The following is a 19,258-nucleotide window of genomic DNA, read 5'->3' on the forward strand; positions in this document are numbered from 1 at the left end:
CAAGAACCTAAAAGGAATCACTCCCAGAGCACTTTCTACCGAAAGGTTGTAATGCATTTGCACTTCTTTTACACAATGGGTGATAAAGAAAAATAACACCCTGTCCAATACAGGAGCTCCTGCACTCCTTTCACAATAAAGGCGGTAAAACCAAATAACACTTATCATGAACACACACTCCCTGTGCAGGCGATGCAGGTCCTAAAAGTACGCAAATCACCCTAATATGGAAAAAAAAGACATACCATTTTATACCAGGCCTGAAAATGCTGTACAAACACTGAGGGTAAAATATATCATGTGGATAGGCATAATCACAGGAATCCACACATCGGGTGCAGGAGCTCCTACCACACAGGGGCAGTAATTTCCCTTAGCGAGAACGTGGTCTCTGTCGCGGTTTCTGTCCCATCTTGCTATTTGTCCAACAAGAGCCCCCAAGCGGCATGCCCCCCAGGGCAAGGAAGAAGAAGGGGGGGCACACAAGGCTTCTGAAGCCGCAGGGAGACCTCCTTGGGCTCCTTGCATGCGGCAAATCAAAAGGCAGCCTCCCACGTACATGAGGGGCGGCCGCTCACTTCTATGGCATCCTTGCAATCCCCTCACCTCTTTTGTAGTGCGTCAGGAGCCCTCCAAGGATCGGGGGCTAAAAGCCCAGCACTCCAGCCAGGTCAGGCTGACTCCTATGTCTGCAGGGTGGTGGCCTGACCTTCTCCTAGACACCGGTCTCTGGTAGCAGTGTCCTGGGACCCACTGAAGGGCCACTATGCTCCTCTTCTTGTTTTGGCCCGAGTTGCGGTGGTGAATACATCAAAGTAGATGCTTGCTTGTGCCCTGGGGGCACTACCTTTTGTGCACCTCATCTGTGCGGGCTGAAAAATGGCTGCACATACCCTGGGCCCCTAAGAGGAGGAAAGGCACACACTACTCAATAAGCTGGGGGAGCACCTCTCATGCTAACTGTTTTTGGTCACGGTGCATCCCCAGCACTATCTCCTATGAGGTTCTTGAACAAAGTATAGTGCCCCCCCCCCAGAAACAGGAAAACAGCAGCAGGCCAGCACATTAGGGTCCTGGCACATGAAAGTGGCAGTCCTTCTGGTGACCTAGCAGGCCACAGTTCAGCACTTCACAAGGCAGTCCCAATGGGAGCTCCTGACAAGTCCTTCCAGCAGCATTTGGTGACAAATCAACACAGTGTCTGAAAACATGGGGTACAACCCCTGTACTTATATTAAAAAAGTATTTGATCTAACAGGGCACGTCAAAAGACCTCTAGAAGTGCACAACACCCTCTTTCAATCCCAGCCCTGGCTCCAAACATCAGTAGGGGGTAAACAAGTCCTTTGTGTGGGTGCAGGACACAGCCTATACAAATGTAAGTACACCCTGCCTCCCAATCTCCCAGCCCAGGAAGACCACTCAGTATGCAGGTGTAATCCTGTTATACCTCCACCGTCCCTGTGGGATGGCCTTCTGGAAAGTATGCACAAAGCACAGCTGTCACTCTACCTCAGACGTGGATTGGAGTCAGGCTTCAAAGCACACGACAACATAAGCACAGAGAAATGCCCACTTTCTAAACGTGGCCTTTCTACAAGAGTAATAAAAAATCCACTTACACCAACAAGCAGGTTTTCTCATTACCATTCCAAACATACTAAACAAGCCCACGCTACTCCTCATCGATCAGCGATTACCACTTAGACATACATAAGGGAATTCCTTATGCAAAACTATGAGAGGGGCAGCCCTTACAGTAGTGAGAAACCAAATAGGCTGTTTGCCACTACCAGGACATGTCACACAATGAAGGCATATGTCCTACCTCTTACCTACACAACACCCTGCCCATAGGACTATCTAGGGCCTACATTAGTGGTGACCTATATGTAGTAAAAGGGGAGTTCCAGGCCTGGCAAGTGATTTTAAATGCCAAGCCAATAAACTGTGCACGCAGGCTCTGCAGTGGAAGGCCTGAGACAGGAGAGAGCACATGCATTTTAGCACTGACAAGCAATGATAAAGTACCCAGAGTCCTAAAGCCAACAAAAGAGGGTCAGAAAAGCAGGAGGAGAAAGGCAAAAAGTTTGGGGATTACCATGCAAAAAGGGCCAGGTCCAACAGTAGGCACGACTGATAACAAGCAAGGTAAACTGTCATTTGAGCCCTGAAAAACCTGGCAGACAGCAGGAGCTGCATAACAGGCAGGCAGGTAGGGACATCACCCCAACAGAGAAGCTGTCAACTGCCTCAGACCTGATGACACTCCTGCAGGCTATGCAGCATAGTTTAAACTCAATAGACTGTAAAAACTGACACCATAAATGCCTGTCTCAATGCTGTTTCCGCCAAATTCAATACCCAGGAATCGAGACTGGATGCAGCAGAGTGCTTCACCCTGGACGTCGAAGATGACATGACTCAGAAGACAGAAAAATGGCTTGCCATGGAAAAAGCATTAGCAGATATAAAAGCCAAAAACAAAAACCTTGAAGCCAGATTGAGATGCAACAATGTGCTTATCCTGGACATCCCTGAGCCAATCAATACTGGGAGAAGTAATTAAATGTGGAAGAACTGCTGTACACGGTATTTGGCTCAGACAACCTCTTCCACTTGCTGGTGGTTGAACGGGTATACAGAACTCTGATGCCAAAGCCTCCACCAGGCACTCTGGTGCACCCTATAATAGCTAGACTGCACAACTATCGGAATTGTGATGCCACCCTGAGATTGGTGCTCGAAAACAAAACTACAAGGAGTACGTAGTTGCATTCTACCCAGACTTCACTGTAACAGAGCAGATGGCTCACAAAGAATATCTTCCCATCAAAAAGAAGCTATAACAAACTGGGATAAAACACACTATTCTATACACCGCTCATCTTAAGATTGATCTTAATGGGAACCAGTACGTCTTCTCCTCACCACAGATGGCTTCACTGTTCTTTAAGAACACACCAAACACATCCATGGTACTTGTCGATCACAACTTGATGGCACAACTAGCGGCGATGATTCCGCAGGAGACTCTTTAAAATAACAGCACCCTGATACCCCTAAATAATCACATAACACAACGTCTAATATAACCAGGGAGCCTAGTACACTTGTATCTTTCCACCTCACTCCACAGCCACAGGCACCTGGATTCCATGACTGTGGTCTGGCACTCCTGTGACATCGGAGGAATCAAGCTGTTGCTCTAGTCACTTCCTATGGGAACTACTCAAATTCATTTTGCTCTACTTTTTTGTTCTGCGTTCATGATTTCGCTTGTTGAGTCGACTTTGATTTGGGTGATGACATAAGACATTCACTGGCGGGTTGGGGTGCCCGTGAGGGTGAAGGAGAGGAGAGGTTTCATAAACTTCAATTTTGTTATATTGTGCAGTATATTCACACTGTTATCACCATGCAGTCAGAACACACTAAGGGATGCACAAAGCTCCCAATGAGCCCCTTTATATACTCCATAACTGAAGATATCAGTCATGATTAATTGCCTGACATGAAATTTCGGAGGGCTGAACAACCCTCAGAAGATCCATCCAAACTATGCTTATCTCACAAGACATCATAAGGCAATTGCTCTTTTATAGGCAACTCAACTGATTAACAGAAAACACACTAGCCATCGAACGGGTGGCACATGTCTATGCCTACTCACACTTCTCATAATCCAGCAGAGTCGTTATCCTAATCCGAAATGGAATGTCATTTCACCCTCTGCGCACACTACATGATGACCAAGGCAGATACACAATAGTACAAGGTACAATCGGGGCCACTGGAATTATGCGATTGTGTGGCCACAGTGATTTTTGCATAGTTATAGATTTGCTGCATTTGCCACATAACCCATCATCTGCCGCATATTCCGCAAATTGTAACAAAAAATGTTTGCTTCTAGCTCAAATGGTTTTAAAGTTACTAAAAATGCAACGACACGCGTTGCTGCGCAGTGGAAGAACCTTTGCAAAGCTGGACTGTTCATCTTTCTGCTGTTATTGATATGTTTGGGTATTAAATGGGTACTATTTGGGTGTAATCAATGCCCAGACAATGTTACCAAGTTTAAAAATGACAAAATCATATAGTAATACTATTACAAAATGTGCCGTATTATGTTGTATAATTTGCCTTTTCCTGCTGCATAATTTACTCAACCCTGCTGCATAATTTGGCCCTCTCCTGCCGCATAATTGCAGTGGCCCTGACACTGTTAGGTAGGCACTTTACAATAGTCAATGTTTATGGACCAAACAATGATGTTGCCCGTTTCTTTCATTTTATGTGGTAGGCTTAATGGGCCCGATTTACAAGGCCCTAGCACCACTGGAGTGTCACTTTTTGCTGCGCTCCGGTGGCGCTAACCACTTCCCCATATTTACAAGGAGGTGTAACCACTTTTTGTGGCTCTACACCTCCTTGTATATATGGGTCCTTCCTACTCAGTTTTGTGCGTTAGAGGGGCGTGCAATGGGTGTTGCAGTGGGCATTCCACCGCAACACCCATTGCTTATGACGCTACCCCAGGTTTACAAGAATTCATAAATCTGAGGCAGCGCCAAAACCTAATGCCACCACAGGGGTGGCGTTAGCATAGCGCAACAAGGAGGAATACTTTTATTCCACCTCGTTTTTTGCTTTTTTATGTGTGCTGCAGGATGCAGCACACAAAGAAGAATCAAAATGCCATGGATGATTGTTTATGTGCAGGAAGGAGTACCTTCCTGCACATAAACAATCAAACCCCTCAATGAAGATATCCTTGCACTATGGTGCAAGAATGCCTGCGTTGGTGCTGGCTGATTAATTTAGCTCGGTGCAGGGGGAAACACAGGGGTTAGCCGTATTGTTGTAAGTACGGCACATCCCTGCGTTTCAAAACTGGCGCAGCATGGCATTGCTAATTTTGGCACAACACCACGCTGTGCCAGTTTCTTGTAAATCTGGCTCAACGTCTTTAACTCCCCAGACGGTACCCTGGGCCAGACATTTAAAAGTGGCCCTAAACCCACAACCAAACAGGTCACCAGGAGCGGTTAGGCTCAACCCCAGAGCAGCGGCCACCGTGAGGGTACTATTGGGAGACTATGACTTTGTAAACATATGGGAGGAAAGACACACCCCAGAAACTAAGGGAACATGACTGCCGAGACTTTTGTGACGCAAAATTGGCAAAGTGTTAATCTATCTGCCTCTGAGATTTATATATGCTGCCACTTTCTACCAGGTTTGTATTAGTTACCTTACATAATACACAGTGCAAAATGTTGTTCAGGGGTTTACTTTTCCATGGATGTCATGATATTTATGCAAGTTCTTATGTACTAACTTGTCCAGATAGGGATTTCACCCAAAACGTTGCTCCTGCTTAAGGCAAGCATAACAAGGAGAAAGAATTTCATTTCTCGATCCATTATCAACTTTCCATGTCTGCTTCATTGTACTGTACACATATAGGGGGTCATTCCAACCCTGCCGGTCATCGACCGCCAGGGTGGAGGACCACGGAAGCACCACCAACAGGCAGGCGGTGCTTCCCTGCCCATTCTGACCGCGACGGTAAAGCCGCGGTCAGAAAAGTGGATCCGGCGGTTTTCCGCCAGATTTCCCCTGTCTGGGCTGAATCTCCATGGCGGCGCTGCTTGGAGATTCCGACCCCCTTCCCGCCACCCTGTTTCTGGCGGTTTTTACCGCCAGGAACAGGATGGCGGGAACGGGTGTCGTGGGGCCCCTGGGGGCCCCTGCATAGCAGACAGTGAAAATCGCGACGGGTGCAACTGCACCCATCGCACCCCTGCAACACCGCCGGCTCCATTCGGAGCCGGCTTCCAAGTTGCAGGGCCTTTCCCGCTGGGCCGGCGGGCGCCCGCCGGCCCAGCGGGAAAGCCAGAATGGCCTCCGCGGTCTTTTGACCGCGGAGCGGCCAAATTGCGGTGACCGCATGGCGGGCGGCTACCGGTGACGGCATGGCGGGCGGCGTGGTCAGAATGACCGCCATAATGTTCGAAAAGAGTTAAAGCATGTTTATGTATTAGAAGGGTCCTTTAACGGCACAAATTCATATACTTAGCACAAGACACGTACTCTTGCAGTATGGTGCAAGGGAATCTATATTAGTGCACAGTGGTGAAAAGTTCGCTAATGCTGGGGTAGTGAAAAAAACACCATATCTTGGTCGATGTGGTGTTATTTTCTTTCTGCTTTTGACAGCGTGAAAGGCAGCATGTTTGTGTGCTGAATGACGTTTGGGCCAAAGCACATTGTATTATAAGAACGTACTTTAACATTTAGGGACACACCTCAAACAACATAATTGTTATGTATTAGCCAAGAAAAATGTTTTACATCGCATTTCAATGTTTAAAACATTTTTATTTCATTTTGTATTTTTGGGGAATTTCACTAAAAATAAGAAAAAACAGGGCATCACAACTTGGATGCAAAAAACTATTACTACTTTAAGGGCCAGATGTAGTAAGCCGTTTGCATGTCGCAAACTGCAAAAATCGCAGTTTGCGACATGCAAACGGCCGAACGCGATGCTCATTCCCAAATTGCGAATCGGTACCGACTCGCAATTTGGGAATGCGACTCGCAAATAGGAAGGGGTGTTCCCTTCCTATTTGCGACTCGCATCGCAATTCAGAGTTGCTTTGTGACCGCGAATGCGGTCGCAAACCAACTTGCAGTTACCACCAGTGTCGCACTGGTGGTAACTCATTCGCAAAAGGAAAGGGGTCCCCATGGGACCCCTTCCCCTTTGTGAATGTCGGCCAAAATATTTTTTCAGCGCAGGCAGTATGGACCACTGCCTACTCTGAAAAAAACGAAACCAAATGGTTTCGGTTTATTTTTCATTTTGCAACTCGTTTTCCTTTAAGGAAAACGGGCTGCAAAATGAAAAACAAAAACTGCTTTATTTATAAAGCAGTCACAGACATGGAGGTCTGCTGACTACAGCAGGCCACCATCCCTGTGAGTGCAGGGACTCGCTAAGGGGTCGCAAAATGCGACCCACCTCATGAATATTGATGAGGTGGGTCTTTGTGACCCCATAGTGAGTCGCATAAGGTGTCTGAGACACCATTCTGCATTCAATTTTGCGACTTGCAAATTGCGAGTCGGTCAGACTCGCAATTTGCAAGTCACAAAATTGGATTTTCCTACATCTGGCCCTTAGTCACTAGCTGCATCACTCTGCACTTCGTGCAAATACAACCCTAATTTTGCATTTAGAAGGCTTGCATATATTTAGGTGGCAAGGATTTGTGGTGATAGCGCGTCACAAGGTTGGAAGCTCAGGAGTGAAAATATGTTGATGCCCTCTCATCATCCTCCTGTTTCCTCTTTGTAGCATTTAGGTGCCTACTGTGCTATACATTGAGGTGCTTTATCATCCCAGAAATACTAAAGGTGATTTTTTTTACTGGTACGACACCTGGACGCGGAAAATTAAGTATAGGCTTTGCAAAAGTGATGCAGCGCTCTGTTACTGGCCCTATGGGTCCAGGTGTAGTACCGTGGTACCAAAGGGGCACAAAATTAAAAATGAAAGCAGGCATCTGATGGGCCATTTGGGAAACACCACTAAAAAAATAAGCCTACGGCCTTTAATAAAAACTTCAAATGAATTTTCTGAACATCATTGCTGAATTGGTGTTTTGCAGAGTCAAATTGCTAGCAGACCCTCTGAGTGGATCATGGCATAAAACAGAACTCGACAGCAGCAGCCTCTGACCACATCATCCACCGGCCCTTCCACAACTGGATCATCACAGGATGACTACCTAATTTTGCTACCTCTGATAAATGCAGCAGCAGAACCAACAAGGTCTGAAAAAGAATCTGTGATGTGGCAGTTATTTTGCGATGAGCTAGCTCCAAACATATATGCAACTTGTGGATCTAGATGCTTCTTATGTGTAAAGCTGGCCAGCATTCCATGAGTTCAAGCTAAATGTGCAATCATCTCCTGGCTATGCATCCCAACCACATAGCTCAAGCGGCTTGTCAGTGAACACATCGGGAAGGAAAGGTGAAGAATCTGCACCCATAGAAATACTGCGCCTACAGAAAAAAGTGGACAATACATCATGCAGCGTTTTGCTATTTCCTGCCAGCACAGTGTGAAAGTTGTGGGTTCTAGAGAACCAATAAAATATTTTTTTCTAGAGCCATGGAAGACCATATGAAGAAAGAACACAAGCAGTTGCACAAAAAAATAAGAAATAAAAAAACTATGTTATGTAAAATCTAAAAAAAAAAAAAAAATATGTACAGTAGAGAACCAACAGATTTACATTTGAAAATACATGACTAAAATATTTAAAAAACAAAAAACAAAAAATCTAATTGTCTAGAGGCAAAGCTCTGCGTCCGATCTACCCTGCACACAGGTAAAGGTTGTGTGCAGATAGGCTGTGGCCAGGCCTTGTGCCCAATCCCCACTGCACGTGGCCACAAAGCACATTCATTGGGGTTGCCAATCTGAAGAAGGTGTTAACTATGCTACATTTAGAATATGATCACACCCTCTCCACCACCCCAGAAGTAAGCATATGGCTGCCACCTGAAATAGGTGGGTTGAAAAGGACATCTCTCATTCCAAAAATACTCCTAGGTTACCTATTGTTAAAAGGAGGAGTACCTAGGTCCAGATGTATGAAGCCTTTTACCAGTCGCAAATGGCCCACTGGCCATTTGCGACATGTAAAAAGCTTTTTGGCATGGACTTGCGGTATTTTGCGATTCGGTAACTTATTACCGCATCACAAAATAGGGTTTGCAACTCGATATTAGAAGGGGGTATGCCAAGGGCGTCCCTTCCTAATAGCGAGTCACACTGGTATGTTGGAATGTTTTGCAACCGGGTATGAGGTCACCAAACATTTGCAGATACCACCATCTCCAAGTTAGTGGTAAGCCATTGGCAAATGGTGAGGGGTCCCCAAGGGACCTCTTACCCTTTGTGATTTTGGATGCAAACATTTTTTAAGAGCACTCTTAAAAAATGAAAAGAAAAGTTGTCATTTTCCTTTTCTAATGCATCCCCTTTTCCTTTAAGGAAAACAAGCTGCAATCCAAAAAAATATTGTTTTATTGAAAAGGCAATCACAGACATGGTGGTCTGCTGATCCCAGCAGGCCACCATCCCTGTGATTGTGGTCATTCCCAATGGGTCACAAATTGTGACCTGCCTCATGAATATTATTAAGGAAGGTCTCTTGCCACCCATTTGGGAATCCCAAAGAGTGTTAAACACACGGTTGCACAGAGCTGTTTGCGATTTCCTAATAGAGAATCACAAACATTTGCTATCAGGAAATCGCAAACGTCAAGCCCTAGTTCTTCTGGCTACCACTGTGATGAGCAGAGAGAGGCTTGTTTGTCTAAAAGGAATTTCTCTCTTTTTCTATCATAACGTTTAATGCAGCTTTGGCTCATTCACTTTGCAACTGTAGCTAAACATTGATGGAAGTTTTCTTTGGTAGTGGTAAGGTTATCCAAAATTAATACAATAGTTTGTGATGTCAGAATACAATGCTAATTTGAAGCCAAAATATTTTCCAGCCATGCAAGAGGAATCAAATAGATATTTAGAAGATCAGGGATCAATGAGGAGCCCCGCGGGATGCCACAGTTAATAGTGAAAGGATCTGACTGAAAAGGATGAAAAGTCACAATTTGACTTCTCTTAGAGAGGAAACATGATAGCCATCAGAGCTTCCAAGTACTTAGCTCTACCTGCCTATACAACATCAAGGCACCATGTCAAATGCCTCAGAGATATCTAGGAGAATCCGTGCAGCAGAGCTTCCATTTTCCAAGATGGTACTAAAGTTATTTGGTCCAGCTAATAGAGCAGATTCCTGTGGGACGGTCTGAAACCTGATTAGGAAGGATCTAAAGGGGCATTCCCTTCCATGTATGCAAGTTTATGATTTTCTCCAAGATTTTGTTGAGAGGAGTATGTAGAACAAATGTCCTGTTGATTGAGGATTGGAATTGTTCTGCAGAAGGCTTTTTCAGAGGTGATGTAATCAAAGATTGTTTCCAGTTGTTTGGGACTCAGCAATATCAAATGAAAAATGACACCTTGGTTATTGTAGGTCCTATTACCCTTGGGACTAGTTCTAGAGTATGTGGAGGGCAAAGGTAAAACCAGATTTAATAGATGATAAAAGCACAATAACCTGTGTTTCTACTTCAAAGGTTTTTCAAGCAAAGTCCTTGCAGCTGAGACCCAGATAAACTCAGATAGTCAGTGCAACTCATTTACACAATAAGTACTGATTAATGCTCTTTGAGCAGCACTGTCGTGATTTTTTTTTTTTACCAGCACTGAAAATGTTCTCGTTTCTGTGGAATGAATGCTTTCAATACCAGTGGCAAACATTCAATAAGAAGGCTGACCCATGTTAAAAAAGGATAAACCGTTGCACTTGTTGGAACAATGGCAAACAAACATGGCAGATTGACTGATAAAATTCATAGGCCCACTTTTGAAGCAGAAATTATACTACATGTACAGGGGCGTGGCTTGGACAGTAAGATTGGGGGGTGAGTTTAAGTTTTCCAAGAAGCAGGCTGACACATAATGTTAAAATACATTATATGGCAAGCAGGGCACATGAGAGGAGCTAAAGGAGCAGTGGAAAGGGAGATGAATGTGCATAGGCAGGGGTACTAAGTGAAAGAAAACACAATATTTTGTAAAAGTAACCAATATCTTTGAAGAATTTTAAAACAGTGAGGGAGAAAGTGAGTGGGTTTTTATTTGTGTGTTTGTAAAACGTCCTGGTGAAATCCAACAGAGTTCTCAACCATACTAGACTGAAGGCACCTAAACCCAACTATTTACAAGAAAACACATTTATTAGGGGGGCCTAACACCCCAAAAGCCCCCATGAAGCTATGCCCCTATATCATTTATTGTAGGATTTATACTTGCGCCATATGATATGAACCTGTGCTACGTAGAGAACACATAGAGAGCGTCCAAGGAAATTCAAGGAACCTTGGAATTGAAAGAAAATGCCAATCCAGGATCCTAAAAGGATGAACACACATTGTTAAAACTGATTTATTTTTTAGAAGAAATTAGGTTGTTTTACACGTGTAGGAAACAAAGAGGAAAGAGAAGAGAAGGTCCAGGACAAAAAAGGGGAAGATAAAATCCCAGTTCACAGTCAAGGAAAACGAGGGAAGGACAGAAATGCTAGAAATGAAAATGGATGAAAGATAACACAATAATCACTTATTTCCTCATTGAGTTTGATGACTGCAGAGAGAGTATTATATAATAGACTCTCTTTTTTCCCTAGAAGCTGTCAATTGTGGAAATATGTGTACAGATCTATATAAATGTGTCATCAAGCTGAAGCTGATTAAATTCCTTCAACTCCATTTTCTGTACAACACATTGAAAATAGCAATCATGGCTTCCAATCTCACGACTGAAAAAAACAATATTTAATGGCATTGAGAAATTTGGCAGAAGAAAGTAGCGGAATTTTTAACTTGGAAGAATGAGATAGTAAAGAGACCTAGGAATGGCAACATATCTCAATCAAACAAATGGGCTAAGGAATAAAAGTACATTTCGTCTGCAATTTCCAACTGAAATAAAATGTATCACTTTCACAAAATGATGGAGGATCTCAGTATATTACACTAGAAGAAACGGAAAACCAAACAAGAATAAACTTAACATAACAGCAGTAGAAAGCCATGAATGAACTGAAGGAAAACAGACATTGTGATAACTGCCCCTGAAACTGGAGGGAAACATATTGATTATTGACCAAGTCCAGTATGTCAGAAACGCTAATAGATAATCAAATAGGATGGAGCGTTATGAGAAATTAAAGCAGGATTCAACTAAGACATTGCTTATAATTCTTTGACAACTTTGTAAATTGGAAAGAAAAAGGGCTTCTAGAGGAGGAGGAATTAAAAAATGTTTTTCTCTTGTTACATACTTCTTGTTTCTGTGCCATTGGAAATTGGTGTTTTCGGCATGGTGGAAAGGACTGAAGGTTAACATCCTTTCAGTGAGATTTTCTCAACAGCAAGAACTGGAGCTGTTGAACCTGTAAATGTGAAGGATCAAGAAGTACCACAAGGTCAGGCATGCATCTACGTCACTACTTAATGTCAGGAATGATGAGACAAGTTGCATCGATTACTGTGATACGTGTAGAAGGTAACTGTACAGGAGCTGCATTCATAGAGTTAGGCAAGGCTAAGCTGCCAAGCAGACAGGGCAACCATCTTGAGAAGTCACAGAAGTATGTGACATGGTATAACCAGTCAACTCACTGCACAAGCAAGAAGTATATATTGTGTCAACTTATCGTAATCAAAACTATAGCCATAGCCAACTCCCATATAAAATCACTGGGGACTGTGCCCAGTACATATATCTTGCTCACAAACAAATCGTGCTTATTGCATAATTAAAACGTTTCCTTCAATAGCATATTAACTCCTAAAATTTACATTTCCATAGGCATTAAGAAGTCCTTTAATCAGTGCAATAATAAGCAGTAAGCAACCAACGTCACTCAAGACTGTGGTACATCTGAAATAATAATCAATGCAAGATTTTAAGGGTGTAAACATGCTACTTTAATAGGAGTAACAGGAAGTTAAAAGGAGCCACGTGCATCAGTTTGGATGCTGCTGCCATTAGAAACCAAACCACAATGGTGTTTTTGGAGAGTAGCCAACCCGGGAAGGTCTCCCCTTGGGAGTAGTGGGGTTCCTTTTGGGCTATTTTGGGCTATGGCAGGGGCATCGGGTATTTAGCCAGCCATTTTAGAGTGCGGTCACCATTTTGTGGAGGTGACACGGTGGCTGGTCGGCAGCCCACTCCAACCAACACAGTGTGAAACTCGGGGGAGCTCGGGGTGGCTCAGTGTCTTCGAGGAGAAGAGAAGGCAGGGCCCCGCGGGCCAGCTGGACCAACAAGGGAGCGGAGTGGATGACAACAGTAAAAAGCAGCGATCCTGGGGAGGTGCTGTGGATTGGCAGGTCTCAGGCAGCCGCAAGCATCCCAGGGCATCCAGCGAGAGCAGGTACGGTGGCAAGGTGGGAGAGCGGGCTTGTGTCAGCCCATCGGGCGCCCACCGGCGGCCGCCAAATACCAATATACTGAATGCTATGGCTACATTGAGGAGCAGCCGGGTCCGTCCGGCCAGGCGTCTGTTGAGCAGTGGTCATACGCTGCTTGACTATGATGAGGAGAGCCTGGAAGAAGGGGAAGTGTGGGAGGAGTATGGGTTGCATGAGAGGAAAGATGAGTGACGGCAGAGTAAAGGGGAGTCTGGGAAAAGGAGGAAATGGGGGAAAGGGGAAACAGGTAAAGCTGTCTATCGTGTGTTGCAGGGTTCCAGTGAGGCACGAGGATGTAGAGGTCTTCGAGGCGGAGCAAAAAAGGAGGAACTGGCAAGGTGGCTGACTCAAGAGCGGCCACCGACCTTGACGCCAGGTATGCAGTCGCAGATGCTGCATAACACTATGGTGTCGGAGGCAGTGGAGGCAGTGGAGGCCATGGAGCCGGACGGAGGAAGTGAGGCCCGCCAATGGAAAGGAGTGATTATAACTGATGTGGGAGTGGGGACCGATGAGGGCACACTGCCAGAAGCAAGGGCAGTTGTGGTAAAAGGGGACAAAGGGCAGGCAACAGCAGAAGCGACAACGACTAGTGCAGAGGTAGTGGGGGTCATGCAGTCGAGGACAAGACAGAGAAGGAGAAGGATGGTTTAGAGAGCAAGAAGGTTAAGTTTAAGAAACTTCCCTATCTGGGACCTCCAAGCTGCTGGAAGCACATTTAATGCTAGCCACAAAAGAGAAAATATGGAAAGGGGAATACGTTGAAATATTGAAGCTCCTTCATAGGGAATTACAGGCTAAAGAGTGTTCCAAGGAAGAGGAAGCAGAGCTGACCAAGCGCCCCAGGGTTCCTGTCACAATTGAGAACTGGACAGCAGCATTTTTTATATTTTCCGGGGTATATTGAGAAAAATATCTGGAGCAGCCCGTGGCCATCCTAAAGTACATGGATGTGTTTAGGAAAGCCCAGTTGAATTACGGTGGATATGCCTGGATGCAATATGATGAGGCGTTCCGGGCTCATATGGCAGTAGACCTAGAAGTACAATGGGGTGAGATTAATATGTATCTGTGGCAGCACACCATGGGAGTGGCGAAGTTTGGGAAGACAGTTTTTACGGCTAGTGGCCTTCCCATTTTTTACCGCCTCTTTCAAGAGCGTCCCACCTGCGATGGGGGGGGATCTACAACAAAAGGGCAATCTAGCGGGCTCAGCAGTGGACAAATGGGAGCATGCTGGAACTTCAATAAAGCCCTATGCACTAGAGAATACTGCAGTTTCTGGCATGAGTGTTCTCGATGTTCTGGGAGACACTCACTGGCCAACTGCTACAGGGCCCAGAGACCTGGAGGCTCAGTTGGCCAGTAGCACCCATCACAAGGGAGCGGGTCCCAACAGTTCAGTGTGAATGCATCCAGAGGGTAAGAAGCTTGCTGTGTACTGGGGGAAAGAGCTCCTACTCCAGTTAATCTGAAGAAGCTTAAATTTTGGTCACGCAGTATCTCAAACAGGGCAACATTCTTCTCCTGCGGGAGGGTTTCACATGGGTTTGGACTGGGATATACAGGACCTAAGGGGCGACGGTGGACAGACAATTTGAAATCAGTTGGGGCACACAAACAGTTGGTAAGAGAGAAGCTACAGAAGGAGATTGCTCAAGGTTGCATAGCAGGCCCTTTTCTTGATTGGCCGATGCAAAATCTGATGACATCGCCTATTGGCGTAGTTCCAAAGAAAGAAGCAGGGCACTTTCCTTTGATACAACACTTGTCATGGCCAGTGGGCTGTTCGGTGAATGACTTAATTCCCGATGAACAAGAATTTGTCCATCTGCTTTGTACACCTCAGTGGATGTGGCGTTTGTGTTGGTGGAGCCTTATAGCGAAGAGCGACATCAAGTCAGCTTTTCGTCTGCTGCATGTACACCCAGATGACTTCGAATTTCTGAGAATCCAGTTTGAAGGCTGTTTGTATTTCAACAAAGCACTGCCAATGGGCTGCTCCATTTCATGCACCTTTTTTTAATGTTTCAGCGCATTCCTGCAATCAGTGTTTGTGCACAGTACAGTACATACCGGGATGACACACTACCTAGATGACTTTTTCATAGTGGGGAAACCTGCATCAATACAATGCCTCAGAATAGTGGAGGCTTTTCAGGACTTAATGAAGGAGTTGGGGGTGCCCTTGGCCCCAGAGAAGTCAGTAGGTTTCTCCACATTACTGTCTTTTTTAGGACTTGAGATAGATTCATTGAATATGGAGACCCGTCTCCTGTTGGACAAGAAAGTTGCCATGACTCAATTGTTAGTCGACTGTACTGCTATTTGATGGAGTTTGTTTTGACCAATGACTTTGTGTTTCACCACTGCGCATATTAGTTGCTCAATGTTCACCAGTAGCACATGGTATGTTTTGTTCAGTTTAGCCGCCTATGGTCTTTGACATGGCATTAGCCATTGCTTTCTGTATTCAGTTTAGCCGCCTATGGGCTTTGACATTGCATTAGCCATTACATTCTGTATTCTGCCTATTGGCTTTGACATGCTGTATCCAGTCTAGCCGCCTATTGGCTTTGACATTGCATTCCTATTGGCTTTGACATGATATCATATATTGCATTTTGTATTCAGCTTAACTGCCTATTGGCTTTGACATGATATTATACATTGCATTTTGTATTCAGCTCAGCTGCCTATGGGCTTTGACATGATATAAGACATTGCATTTTGTATTCAGCTTAGATGCTTATTGGCTTTGACATGACACTAGACATTGCATTTGATATTTAGGTTAGCTGCCTATTGCCTTTAACATGACATTGCATTTGATATTTAGGTTAGCTGCCTATTGCCTTTAACGTGGAGTTAGACATTGCAGTTGAGAATCCAAGCTGTATTTTTCCAAGCTGTGTTTTTGCACCAGAGAACCAAGATGTTTTTCTCACAGTAGACTAGACATGATAAGAGAGAGTACATGGGTGTTGTTTTTTCTTCCCTTGAGCTTGGGAACAGGAGTAGTCTTGGAGACCTGGCCAGTCTCCAAAAGGCTTGCTCAGTTTCCCAGGTCTGAGAGGAGGGGGCACACCTTTGTAACGAATGTAACAGGCTGCAGAGAGTCAGATTCGAATCTGCCGGACCTCGTGCTGGAGCTTGGCGCCAGCTGCCAGCATCCCGTGTGGGTAGATGAAACTCTTTCTCGCGGCTGACAGGGGTCATCAGCTTGCAGACCTTAGAAAGATGTAGCTGTAAATAGTTCCTACACGGTGAAGTATTTGTTTTGCTTTGCATTCAATATCTTATAAATATAACCTGCTGTGTATATTGCAAACTGATATATTTTGTTTGATTAACGCGGACTGGAAAGCTACTAATTCGTCATTCATATAACAACAATAAAAGTCTTCTTTGACCTCAGAAGTGCATTTCTGTTGTGTTATGTTAGTGCTTAGAAACTAGATAAGAGGAAAGCACTACATCGACATGCTGGGTAAGGAGAAAGTCACAGTCATGGGATTTGGTATTTAGTGGCAGGGCAGGTGGTCCGCAGAGGAGTGGCCTCAACAGTGGAAAGGCAGTGGCAGAAGCATTGCTTTTCTGGTGCTTTTCCCTTTGGTGGTAGCAGTGACTGTTTGGGGAAAAGACTTGGTCCAGAACAAAGTTATTTTCAGAGTAGACAATATGGCATTCACACACGTTGTCAACCGACAATCTGCAGAGGAATGCAGGTAGCAAAACTGCTGCGCATCTTTGTATTGCTTTGTCTAAAGCATGATATCGCATTTAGAGCCAGGCATGTTTCTGGGATGGACAATGATATTGCGGATGCTGTGTTGGGTTCACAGTGGGAGAGGTTCCTTGGTCTGGCCACGGATACAAAGCTCAGGAAAGCACAGATGCCTCCAGAGTTATTGACGATAGGGACAAAGGATAATCCACCTGGTTTTGAACTCGGTCGCACTCTCCACGTGTCAAGTGTACTAACAGGCCTGGAGGGAATTTGAGCAGAATGGTGGGAAAGAGTGGAGGATGCAGTTCAGTTTATACTAGAGATCATTTGAAAAGGACACTCCAGGGTCACCATCTTGGGCAAGCTCACAGGAATTGTTTTTATGGGAAAGCTATGTTGGGGGTATGCGCCATCAACAGGGGAGCTGGGTAAAAGCATGCTCGGGGTTGGGCTAGGGAGGTCGGCAACAAGGGGACCGGTGACTGTAGCACTGCTTGTGGCTTTGGTGCAAGGCTCCCTGAGATTTGTTTCGATGGGGCGTAGGTCACGTTATTCAGTATGGTTATGGTATGGATGTTTTTGGGGGGCCTTTCGGGTGTCTGAGCTTCTGGGCGGACAGGGTCAGCAAGATGCCCAATACGGTGAGAACACTCTATGGATTTGGCTTTGCAAGTCAACAACAGATCAAAGAGGGCAGGGGAGCATAGTTCAGTTGAAAGCCAACCCAGACAGGCGCATTTGCTAGGTAGTATGGTGCCATGCGCAGCAAGCAGCGCAGGAAAGACCTAGTAAGCCAGTCTTTTTACACAGGGACAAACTGCCCATAACAGCATTTCAATTGGTATCTGTCCTGAGAAAAGCAGCTAATTTATTGTGCTTTTCCCCGGCGGAATTTGGTACTCATTCTTTTAGAATAGGCATTGCAACGGAGGCAGGTAGGCGAGGGTGGGGCAGGGACCGCATCATGAGGGTGTGGAGATGAGCGTCTGATGCTTTTAAGAGGTATGTGCACCAATGTTTCCTCAAAAACAATTTCCACTGTGTGCAGCTGTGTAAGGTCTCTGTGCGCTGCAACCAAGGGTACATGCTGCAAGAAACTCACCATTTACGCAAGTGCAGAGAGCAACTACCAAGATCAGTGCCATTTGCCACTTTATTCTTTTGTTTTACAATGAAAGCAAAAAAGGAACATCTTTACAAACACTGTTCCGTCTAATAGGTCTTTGAAAACAGTAGAGGGTTAAAGTTTATGTTCCACAAGTTCTGGCGCGCTGCTTCCCAGACACAGGATGATGCTGAATACCCATTGTTTGATTTATTTGAAGTATTTCTGCATGACGTGCCAGGCACTTGTTCTTGCTGATTTGTATATTTGTTAAGCACTTGTTGCAAGTTGAACTGTAAATGCACATCTTAAAAGTAGTTATCATCCAGATGCGGGTACTTATTCAATTTGCTGTAATTCATGTAACCTGGGCAATAGTGCTGTGACGAAGCATGGTCCTGAGAACTTTATTCTGCCCGCGCAATATTTTTAGCCTCTATATTCTATCCGACAAAAACAGTGGCAGAGGAAACTCATTGGGAATCTGATGCAGAGTAAGACCATGTATGAATGCAAATAATGTAAGCTGCAATGCACAAGCTAGATGACGGACTAAGATACCAAGAGCCAAATTGCATAGGGGAATTCTTTCTGCACCCACTGCAATTCATACTGGTGTGCCAGGTTACTGACATTTTGCATTACAACAGTGGTTGCAGATCATCTGTAAAGCGCCTGGCTTCCTTCACCTGATGCTGTGTCAAGCTTGGCTAGTGGTTGATGTGCCACTGAAGGATGTTCTGCCAATACCCACTTAAGCGGATATGATCCCTCACTTCACTAATCACATTGGGAGTCAGCCGTCGATACACTGGTGCAGTGTTCATTGTTGTAAAGATAGATGCTGTTTATGTCTCATCCTTGCAACCCCATCTTGGTTTTCACAGGGAATTCAGACTTTATTCTGGGTAGTGCAATCTGTGATTGCATTCACTGGGGAGGTCTCTGGAGTGAAATGCAAAAATGTAGAGAACCTCCTTGGCACATATTTTTTACGGTGAGCACTTTTTCTGCATCAGGCAATTACTACGAGCAAAAAACATGTATGAGAAAGGCTGAGTAAAGAGAAACGGAAAAGTGTGACAAAGGGAGAAGCAGAAAGCTGCAAGAATGAACCAGAGGGGCAGGGAATGGTTGTAAATGGATTAAAGAGGCCTGAAATGGCTCTAGGATTATGGTGCATCAGCATTCAGTGCTTGCACTTTTATTTACAAAAGCTTGTAGTTTCAGAGGAGAGCTTTGGACACCTTCACGTTAATATTTACAAATTAACTACTGCTCCTTTGTGGGGG

This window comes from Pleurodeles waltl, chromosome 3_1 (genome assembly GCF_031143425.1).
Source record: "Pleurodeles waltl isolate 20211129_DDA chromosome 3_1, aPleWal1.hap1.20221129, whole genome shotgun sequence".
Lineage (NCBI taxonomy): Eukaryota > Metazoa > Chordata > Amphibia > Caudata > Salamandridae > Pleurodeles > Pleurodeles waltl.